The 10,208-nt window shown below is 47.1% G+C and overlaps 1 pseudogene across 1 annotated transcript; it reads left to right on the top strand.

Annotated features, from left to right (window-relative positions):
- Window positions 1-6,688: 6,688 nt before the first annotated feature.
- On the top strand, window positions 6,689-8,229 carry LOC310784798 (SPRY domain-containing SOCS box protein 1 pseudogene; annotated as a pseudogene). Its single transcript has 2 exons — window positions 6,689-6,767; window positions 7,421-8,229. The product of its transcript is annotated as an SPRY domain-containing SOCS box protein 1 pseudogene (transcript).
- Window positions 8,230-10,208: the final 1,979 nt, after the last annotated feature.

Raw genomic sequence — 10,208 nt, 5'->3', positions numbered from 1 at the left:
CACCAGGATGTCAGTTAATGAGTTCAACAGATGGTTAAATGGTTTTTGTTATCAGTAAGACTCCTTTTAGTCTGGATGGTCTGTTAACCTTTAATGGATATATGTCTCTCTTCAGTCACTTTGGGATAGGACTGGGAAACAACATAGAGTTTATGGCGTTTCTCTAAGATAAATGGTTACAAGAGCATCAGGGGAACATTCCACAGGATGCCTCAGTAGGCAGAAGCTATCTGGAAAGGAAATCAACACTATGCATTTAACAATCTAAATGAATGATGGTTTTCTCTCATGCTTGACTGTTGTTGCTTATTATTCAATATATATCCTACTGATTGACTGAGTGGTTTTGATATCTGATATGAAATAAAGTTTAGACTATACATTCGATGTGCTGACTTTTCCCCCCAGAGGAGACAGGATCTGACACAGAACACAGCACAGAGCAGAGCAGAGGAGAGGAACCAGGGTTCGAATCTCAGACGGCCCGGCGTTGGTCTTTGGGAATATTTGCATTACATATTTTTCATATCAGCATGCAGGGCCGCCATGCTGGAGTATCCGCCTTCTGTTGAGTCCAAACTGGGCCTATGGAGGAAATGTTTGATCAAAAAAAACCAAAGATCTGAGGAGAGAAATCCTATCACTTGCAGCTCACCCAAGGACCTAGATGTGTATTTCAGGAACAGAACATTTAAAACATAATAAAAGATATATTTGAATTAGCAAACGATAACATCATCTCTTTAGTTGCATAGATTCACACCAGCAGGGCCTCCATGCTGAGGTGCCTGCCTCCTGCTGAATCCAATCTGGGCTTAATGAGGAAATGTTTGGTTATCAATTAGGAAAAATGAAGATCTTATCAGGATACCAGGGATCTAAGGAGAGAAATCCCATCAGCGGTAATGCACAAAAAGTTGTTTGCCAACCGCCATAAAACATTAGAAGAAGAACTTCCGCTGCGCAAAGTATTGTGGGGAAGATTGGCTGGCGCAGCATGCATCGATCCATACTCTGAAATAGGAGCTGATGTAGTACAACATCCTGGTACTCTTGGCATACTGCATCTGACATACTATGTATTGGGACATACTAATTCTTTTTTTGCCTACTAAATAGTATGGAAGTATGGGTATTGGAACGGGCCCCCGGCGGGTGTGTGTGTGTGTGTGTGTGTGTGTGTGTGTGTGTGTGTGTGTGTGTGTGTGTGTGTGTGTGTGTGAATCATAATGATGCAACAGATAGTTCACTGACACACTATTACGCATGATCAGTGTTGGGCAAGTTACTTTCAAAATGTAATCCTACATATTACTAGTTACTTTCATTGAACTAGTGGGCAGAGGTGGGCAGCTGTGGAGAGGAGTCAGGACTGTCCCAGTGTCTTTCAATGTGACTCATTCAAGGTGCACTGGGGGCCCAACTCCATTTCTTAAGAAATTATTTTTCTTTCTTTCTTTTTCCTTTTCTTTTTTGAGCTGTTGAATGCTTTGGCAATATGCTTTCTTCATAACATTCATGCCAAATGAAGCTAATTGAATTAGATCGTTTTATACTGTTCTGTTCTGCAAATACACACCCACTGAGAGAGAGAGAGAGAGAGAGAGAGAGGGGGGGGGCAGTCACAGTGACTGAACTGATGTAGTGTATAGTGTATAGTGCTATACTGGGTTTTCTCTGTTTACTTGCTAGATAGTTTGCTGCAGAATGGAGAACAATCTCACAGTTTTCACTCAGCTGAAGTTCCATAGGCCCTTTTCACAGCAACCATTTTGAGGCGGTAACGCATGAAGTTCCATAAGCCCTTTTCACAGCAACCATTTTGAGGCGGTAACGCAGGAAGTAAAGCAGGTGTAACCAATAAACATTATTGTGGGCCTTTGCACTGGAACACCTAAATGGTTACACCTGCCTTACTTCCTGCTTTACCACCTGAAAACGGTTGCTGTGAAAAGGGCCCTTTATGGTGAAATGTGTGTTCATCGTGTGGAGTGAGAAAAGACTAACTGGTAAATGGAAACACTGTTACCATGGAAACCAACCTGTGGTCTGAGTGTTGCTTCCTCTGCTGGGCCTATAGAGAACAGATTAGACGATAAGGTGTTATCCTGGGTGTGTGTGTGTGTGTGTGTGTGTGTGTGTGTGTGTGTGTGTGCGCGTGTGCGCGTATGTGTGTGTGTGTGTGTGTGTGTGTGTGTGTGTGTGTGTGTGTGTGTGTGTGTGTGCGTGTGTTAACTCATTGAGTGCCAGCCACTTTTGGAGAACGGACGCTCCCAGTGCCAGAGTTTCAGAGCGTTTTCAGTGATTTCTCGAGGCCCACAGAATATTGTGTGATATTACTATGTAAACACCGAACACGCACAAAGAACGATGAGACTCTCTTCTATCATCTGCAAAAAAAAGTTTATTGATATCATTTTCCGTTCTTTAGTTATCAGCCGGAGAAGATAGGTTGATTTCAGCAAAAACACACGTTTCAATTTAGAATCTGAGATATTCAGCCTTTTGTGAAATGAAGCATTTCAAGCACATCATTGACTCTGAAGCTAATATTTTCTGATGTAATGACACCTCAAAAATAATTTCCTTCAATAAAACAGTGAAAACAAAGGAATTTTGTTTGGCCAAATAATATTTTTTAGCTGCAACCAGCAGCGCTGGCCCCTGCGTGCGCAGACCCTACACCTTCTTGCTGGTCTTGATTTACTGCTGGTGGGCATCAGATATTCTAGCTTGTTTGCCTGTCTCTGTGCATCGAGCCTGCTGTCTGGGTCTGTGTTTACTGTCAATGGTTGTATGCTGTAGTGCCCTGCATGCCCCACCCCCCTCCTCCTCCTCCGTGGGAGTGTCTCTGGGGCTCTGCTGCGTTTGCTCTGCGTTTGCTCTGCACTGAAAAGTGCGCTGCACCCCGCTTTTTCACAGCCTGTCGCCGGCTCCCAGCTGAGAATAATGTAACTTTTCAGAAAGACGCTGGTGTCGGCAACTAAATCATATGGAGGGGCTATCGCAGCGGAGACGGAGGGGCTCAATTGTGGCAGCAGATTGACTGCTGTTCACAGGCACAGCTAACGTTATGCTTCATGCATATCGATGCGATTTCCGTGTCCCCATGACTTCTTCTCTCTTTTTTCCTCGCCTTTCTCTAATCTGGAGAGCACTGTCGCCACCTAATGGGTCCCTAAAATAGCTTTTACACATTCAACATCCACCATACTTTCACAGGAGATGGATCTGGCTTTGATCCACGTCCCACCGTCAAAAAACGCAATTGACGAACATACTCGTCCTTGGCACTCTACGTTACTAAACGAATTGACGAACATACTCGTCCTTGGCACTCAATGAGTTAATATCCTGTAAAAACATGTTTGAAAAAATATCAGTAACCCTTTATTTAACTTCATTTTCTTATCAATATTTTCCCCAAATCTTTGTGGAAAATAACAAAGCTAGAAGTGACAACAACTACATCTGATTGACATATGGTTATCCTCTCAGGAACAGGACAGATGGAAACCCTTCACTGCAGTGAGGGGTACTGGGAGCTGGGAGGACAAGTTTGGGGGCGGGGCTTAGCTGACCTCCCCAAGGTGGCGGCCACACAGACGCACAGTCAAATCAGGAACAAGGTATCTAAACATGTTCTATACATCTATAGCCACTTCTTAACATGCAGTGGAATCCGTATTATAACCTGCACCTAGCCGGTTGGCCTGCATGTTAAACAACAATTAGCCGGCCTACGCGCACTCCCGCGACTCCGTATCTTATCTACCTCGACCGCCGGTATAAGATCCGCTTCCACGCAATCGTGGCTCATGTTTAACATTGGCAGGTCATTATCCGCATATCCGTAGTGGGCAGGTGTGGCTCTTCGTGACTCACTTCACGTTCGCTAGTTTATTAATTAATGAATCGTTCGGGCAATCGCTTATATCAACGAGCAAACTCACGGTTTCCTCAAGTGTTGCAAAAACGGCTTGAATTGTTAAGTGGGGGCTAGAATGACCGTGCTTTCCGAGGTGAGGGCTGGCTTGACTGCAGTTGCAGGCAGCCAGGTCCAGTGCATCAGGAGGGACGCTGCTGCGCTGCTTGCTTGCTCCCATGTCAGAAAAAGCCTAACGTTTGTGGGAGATTCAAGTTGTCGCACTTATTACTTTTAGCTAACGCTACATTGTTTTTTCATCAAGGCAATGTCCAGAAGATATGGGTTCATGAGTTTCTGCAAATGCAGATAGATTTTTTTTTTTTTTTTTTTTTTTTGAGAAAGGGACAGTGCATATTAATGAACAGTACAGTCAGTACATGTAAATATGCCAGATTATAGCTCGAAGGCTAGTTTCCATCTGGAGTCCCTTGGCAGGTTGAAAGCAAAGTGACAGATAACACATACATACATTACATAGGAAATATACAATATCAGTAATAGTACAATTAGTAAAAGAGAGAAAAGGAAAAATAAATGATTAATGTAAAAGTTAGTACATGTGTGAGCATCCTGCACAATCACACATGGTCACAAGACTGGTTAATTCTCAGCCACGCCTTCAGATGGCCCTTGAAGGTGGCCAAGCTGGAGCTACCCCTTATAGAGGGAGGTAGGCTGTTCCATACAGCGCATCCTTTAAAGGATAGCACGTTTTGACCAAACAGGGTTCTTCTGAGCGGAACATCACAATCCCTGTTGGTGATGGCTCTAGTTAGCCGGGTCGGATTGGCAGTAGATCTATATTTAATAAAGGTTACAAGAGGTGGAGGTGCTGGGCCATGCAGGACTTTGTATATCAAGCAGGCAGAGGTGAATTTCCTGAAGTTGTCAAAGCTTAGCATGTTGAATTTGGTTAGAATATTGCAGTGATGATAGGTGAAGGGTTTTTTATCTAGGATTTTTAATGCTTTTTTGTAAAGTGATTCAATTGGTGTAAGAATTGTTGAGCCTGTCATAGACCAACTGGTTAAGCAGTAGCTCATATGTGAGAGTATCATGGAATGCAGGAACATTAGAGCAGCACTATTAGATAATGAACACCTTATTTGTCTAAAATTACATAAATTTAATTTAATAGTTTTCGAGATCATTTTGACATGACTCCTGAACGAGAGTGTGGAACATAACACCTAAGTATTTTAATTAATTTACAACATTCAATTCCTCAGCTCCCAGGAAGACATTTGAATGTGTAAGGGTAGAAGACCGCTTCGAAAAGAACATACATACAGTTTTGTTTGTGTTCAACAGAAGACAGGACCGGGTAAGCCAGGTTTGAATATGGGTCAGAGCACCGGAGAGTATAGGCTACAGTAGGAGCATGCATGCATGTTGTCTGTTTCAATAACGAAAGCGTCCTTTACCGAGAACGACGTGCCGACCAATTAAATATTCTTGCTGCGAAATCGGCCTCTTAATGACAACACTGGAATAAATAAGATTGACTACGACTATAGAGGCTATAAAGAATGGACTATAGAGAAATAAATGGATTTAAAACGTTTATTTAGGAAACATAGGCTATCAAAGTTTTGTGGGGAGAAATACATTTAAAACTAGTCAGATATGACTAGTTGCCACTAGTAAAACACGTAAAATAAATCACCCACAGTGATTGACGACGGTGCGACCACTATTTTGACTGCCTCATAGCTAAAGCTGTTTCCTATCACATTTCTTGTGTTTGATACATGCTACCGCATCATACATGTGATCATATATGCTCATGTAAGTAATGGACATATAGGATTATTCTAGCATATGTTTAGATATATGTACATATAAGCAATTAACATATAAGAATATTTCTACATATTTCCGCGTATATGCAAATACAAGCAACACACATATATGTTATTCTCTTGCATATCAATATATGTGTGCATATGAGCATTAAACATATATGATTATTATTACGTATGTCAACATATATGCTCATATAATCAATTAACATATGCGGATGTTCGCATACATGTAATCATATATGTTTGTGTAAGCATTGAACATATAGGGTTAAACTTACATATGTCTACACATATGTGCATATCAGCAATTAACATATAAGAATTTACTTACATATGTAAGCATGTATGCTCATATAAGCAATTAACATATATGAGTATTCTCATACATGTGATCATATATGTGCATGCAAGTAATGGACATACAGGGTTATTATTGCATATGTTTAGATATATGTACATATAAGCAATTAACATATAAGAATATTTCTACATATTTCCGCATATATGCAAATGCAAGCAACACACATATATGTTATTCTCTTGCATATCAAAATATGTGTGCATATGAGCATTAAACATATATGATTATTATTACGTATGTCAACATATATGCTCATATAATCAATTAACATATGCGGATGTTTGCATACATGTAGTGAGGTCTCCAGACCATAGTTCAAGCAGAAGGCCACTCACGCGTAATCCGATCTCAACCTGGTCAGTCAAAAATCCTAGTATGACGTCTGCTATGACGTCAAACATGACGTCAGTTAATCCTCATATATATAGCAAGGGTTCTATGTCACCTCTCTCTCTCTGGCCGATCATAGCAGCAGCAGCCCACGGCAGTCCATCTCCCTTGAAGCCGGCCTCCGAAGCGTTGTTTTGCACCAGATCCGCAGACCGAATCAGCACCCACAAGCCTTCTCTACCCGTGGATATTCCCATTCCTGGCATGTTGAGTTCCGAGCCAGGGCAGCCCATGGACTGTGACGGCAGCCTAGACATCGGTCCCCTGTCCGACGAAAACGTTGGCAAAGCGACCGGACCACAGGCTGCCAGCATAGCCCCGACGAGAAGGCCCAGCGCGCGTTCCCGTGGCACGGGGCGCGCCACTGCGACGGCCCGTGTAACAGAAGACGAAGCGCCGCGCCGTGGACGCCCAAGAACGCGTGCGAGCGTGCCGGAGGGAGAGGCCGCTCGGCGCGGACGTGCGAGAGGCCGCGGGCGAAGACCAGTAGAGGCAGCTGCCCCGGGAGCCGGGAGCCGCCGAGGAAATGCAGGCCGCGGGGCCGCCGCGAGACGCCACGTACCTCCTGGTCGCACTGACCTCCAGGCCGCCGCCCCGGAAGCGGAAGCGGCCCCATTCGTAGCTCCGCCGAGCCGACAGGGGTCGTCAAGAGCCATTCTGCTGTCCCTGCTAGATAATAGCAGATCTGTAGAAGCTCGTCTGAGAGCCCTGGAAACCCCCCCCCCCCCATTCCCCCCACTCCCCCCTCGTTAGCCTCAGCCCAGCAGCAGCCGATCCTGCCCGGGCCATTAAGAGCCATCCTGCTGACCCTGCTAGATGCTAACAGATCAGTGGAGGCTCGCCTGAGGGTGCTGGAAACCCCCCCCCCCATTTCCCCCACGCTCGCCTCAGCCCAGCCGGCTCAACAGCCGATCCCGCCCCCGCCCGCGCAGCAAGCCGACGTGCTCCCCACCACCACCCAACCCGCCCGGACGAATACCCTGGCATCCGCCACGCCCCCGGAGCACACCAAGCCCTCCCGGCTGGACCGGCTGCTGGACATGCCGCCCGCCGGCCCGGACGTCCAGGAGCAGCATTCCTGGAACAACGACGACCGCTCGCTCAACATCTTCGTCAAGGACGTCAACAAGCTGGTGCTCCACCGCCAACCCGTGGCGCAGAGCACGGACGCCATCCGCGGCCGGGTGGGCTACACGCAGGGACTGCACGTGTGGGAGATCAGCTGGGCCACGCGCCAGAGGGGGTCCCACGCCGTGGTCGGGGTGGCCACGGGCGACGCGCCGATACATTCGGCGGGCTACACGGTCCTGGTGGGAAACAACACCGAGTCCTGGGGCTGGGACCTGGGCCGGTGTAAACTCTACCACGACGGCAAGAACCACGCGGGCAGAACCTACCCCGCCTTCCTGGAGCCCGACGACACCTTCATAATACCAGACTCGCTGTTAGTCGTCCTGGACATGGACGAGGGGACGTTAGGTTTCATAGTGGACGGACATGACCTAGGGGTGGCGTTCGGAGGACTTAAGGGCAGGAAGGTGTACCCCGCAGTGAGCGCCGTGTGGGGACACTGCGAAATACGAATCCGGTACATAAACGGACTCGATCCGGATCCCCTCCCTCTGATGGACCTGTGCAGGCGCTCCGTGCGGGCGGCTCTAGGAAGGGACCGCTTGAGCAGAATCCACGGACTGCCCCTGCCCGCCTCTCTCAAGAGCTACCTGCTCTACCAAGGACGGGGTTGACGACCACAGCACCGAGCATACCCCGGAGGACCAGTCACCCGTGGACGCGAAAGGACCCATGAGGAAAGTATCAGTACTTCAGCATTTAAACGGGCAATCTACCAGTCCAGTCCCACAAAGGGCAATTTAAGGCATGAATACTGCAAACAAGCTGTACGCTGTGTAGACATAAAAATAAAAAATAAAAAAGACAATAAATACAATAAATGACACTGATAAAGCAAGATCCCTGATTACAGTGTATCCAACACCACAAAGGAATATAGGTGTCAGATCAATACAAATTAATTTCAGTCAATACAACCCAAGTACATATTAGACTTGTTCAAGGGTTCAAATCAAAAGGTCAAGGTACAGACCTAGTCTAGATAAACCGACCACTTCTCGTACTGTGGCTGTTCACCAGTCGAATGGCCTCTGGAACTGGCCAGCGGGAGTCACAATAATAATAATAATAATAATAATTATAATAATAATAATTACAACAATAATAATAATAACCACGCAAGGGGCCATTCTAACACCCCTGGCCCACGGAGCTTGTCTGAGCATCAGCTAGAATGAGTGTTACTGCATAACTTCGGACCGAAGCCAGACGGCCCAGGGAATGCTGACGTCTTTCCATGTTAAGCTACCCGGTCCTAATACACCACCTCCTGTTCTTAACGAATTTCAAAGTAAAATGCCTCTGGCATTTCTTCAGAAGCAGAATCAGAATGACTTAATGATCCCCGAGGGGAAATCGGGACAGGTTACAGTAGCTCGCTCACAGTACACACATAGCTTAAAATAAAATGAACAGTAGTAAATGCAACGCAAATGCAATATTAAGCAATAAGCAGGAGGGGAAAAAAAAAAAAAAAAAACATAGCATAGAATAACTAGTAAATGCGCTAGAAGCAAAAATAAGTGGAATGTCTAAGTAGCAAAATACAAAACACGTCAGGTAAGTATACATTCCGTGTCAATTAGCATTATTGCACCCTGGACTATATTAAGTCGGCTTGCCCTATACGCCACACGTGGCTCAGCCAGGCACAGTTAACCTATCGGCTGGCTCAGTCTCAGGGAGACTGAGCGTCTCCGAGGTGCTCTGTAAGAGAGGCATTAAATAGACTAATGGCCACAGGCAGGAATGATTTCCTGTGCCTCTCCGTACTGCATCTAGGTGGAATCAGTCTCTCACTGAACGTACTCCTGCGTTCGACTAGCACGCCGTGGAGTGGGCGCGAGTCATCGTTCACGATGGAGCGTAGCCTGGACAACGTTCTCTTCCCTGACACCGCAGCCAGAGAGCCCCGCCGCCCCAGCACACAATAGCATACAGGAAGGCACTAGCCCCCTTCTGCCCTTTCTCGTTCATGGCTCACTACGTCAAGCTCAGGCCTCGGACCGGCCCCTCGGCTCCCCTGCTCCTCATCGCACCCTGTCACCACACAACAAAATCCCGGTTCACCCTGCACCTCAAGCAGACGCTCCAGCAATGCAACCCCCGACGAAGGACTACTCTAGCCACTCCTTCAGGATCGGAAGCGACCACCTCGGCCGCCGAGCAAGGAGCGCCCTCCGCCTCCCTCCAGCAAACGGGCCGCCGGCCCTCATCGGCACATCGTCATCGCCCGGAACAATTCCCCCTTCTGCCCCTTCTCGTCCATGGCTCACTACGTCAGGCTCAGGCCTCGGACCGGCCCCTCGGCCCCCCTGTTCCTCATCGCACCTTGTCACCACATGACAAGATCCTGGCTCACCCTGCACCTCAAGCAAACGCTCCAGCAATGCAACCTCCCGACAAAGAACTACTCCAGCCACTCCTTCAGGATCGGAGCGGCCACCTCGGCCGCCGAGCAAGGAGTGTCCTCCGCCTCCCTCCAGCAAATGGGCCGCTGGTCGTCATCGGCATTCTCCAGCTACATCCGCCCGGAGCAGGCGGCCATACTGGCGGCCCAAAGAACCCTCCTCCCTTAAATCGGTGAGCATGG

The sequence above is a fragment of the Poromitra crassiceps genome, assembly GCF_964638095.1.
Source record: "Poromitra crassiceps genome assembly, chromosome: 11".
In the NCBI taxonomy this organism is placed as follows: domain Eukaryota; kingdom Metazoa; phylum Chordata; class Actinopteri; order Beryciformes; family Melamphaidae; genus Poromitra; species Poromitra crassiceps.
Note: the sequence above shows the minus strand (reverse complement) of the source record. Positions and strands in the feature narration are given on the sequence as shown.